This window comes from Alligator sinensis, unplaced genomic scaffold, assembly GCF_000455745.1.
Source record: "Alligator sinensis unplaced genomic scaffold, ASM45574v1 scaffold103_1, whole genome shotgun sequence".
NCBI lineage: Eukaryota > Metazoa > Chordata > Crocodylia > Alligatoridae > Alligator > Alligator sinensis.
Window position 1 is genome coordinate 1,743,738 of NW_005842226.1, and position 1,134 is coordinate 1,744,871.

The window sequence follows — 1,134 nt, forward strand, 5'->3', positions numbered from 1 at the left end:
GATGGTGAGAACTGGCTCCTCGGGAAACAGTGATGGCCCATGTGAGGAGCTGCCTGGGAAAGGCCTGCGAGCACAGCAATGTGCCCTGGGGAAAAGGACCTTGCCCCTTGGTCGGAGCCCGGCAGGTGGGCAGTGAGGGGCAATAATGCGGCAGGACCATAACAAGCCATGTGCGATAACACAGAGCAGCTCTCCCGGCACATTGCAGAGGGGCTTGATGTAGTCACGGAAGCGGGGACCGCACATCCCTCCTCCTCAGGCTGGCTGATGAAGCTGATCGCACACCCTGCCCGCAGGAATCCCCCAGTTAGGAGACAGCATCTCCCTGAGCCTCCCACCGCCATCCTAATGACCAGATGGGGAAACCGAGGTGCAGCGCAGTTGTACCGATTCCTGCCACCCTAGAGTAAGGATTTCTCATGGGATTCAAAGCTGCAGGACTGGGCCCTATATGATCTGCCTGAGGTCAGTGGCAATGGTGGTACCAGAATACAGGAGTTCTGCCTCTTGCTGCCTTGCACTGACCATTAGGTAATACTGCCAGGCCAGAAACAAATGCGTGAAGCCAATGGAAGTACGGCTAGTGGTGCGGACAGGGTAAGGAGCAGGCTGCCAACACGGGGGAAGCAGCTCCCGTGCTGAGTGTAGCGAGGGAATGGCTCTTTTGCTCGATTCCCCCGCTGGGCCGAGCCACTGTGGAGCATGGCAGAATCGGGGGATTCCTAACTGCTGGGAAACCGGCCGCTCCTTGGGGAGCAGCACTCCCAGACCGGGAATTTCTGTTCTCCGATCTGTCCGGCTACGGCAACCTTCCCGCACGCTTGTACCACAGGAAGCATCACTCCGGCAGGAAGTGAGTGAGGGGATGGGGACGTTTCCTAGCCGAGTTCCCTTAACAGGTATCGCTCTTGGCTGAGTGAGCCCTAGTGTTGGGTTGTCCTAGTGTCCTGACTGCTTAAGCACATTAAAGCAGCTGTACAAAGCACTGGCTAAAGCAGAGATGACTCTCTTCAGCTCAGATTAACCTCACTGGTTCACACCTGGCTGCCAGGAGGGATAAAGACAGCAGCGTGGTTGGAGCAGGGGGTCAGAGAGTCACGGCTGCTGAGCCCGATGTCAGACAGCACCGTCTGC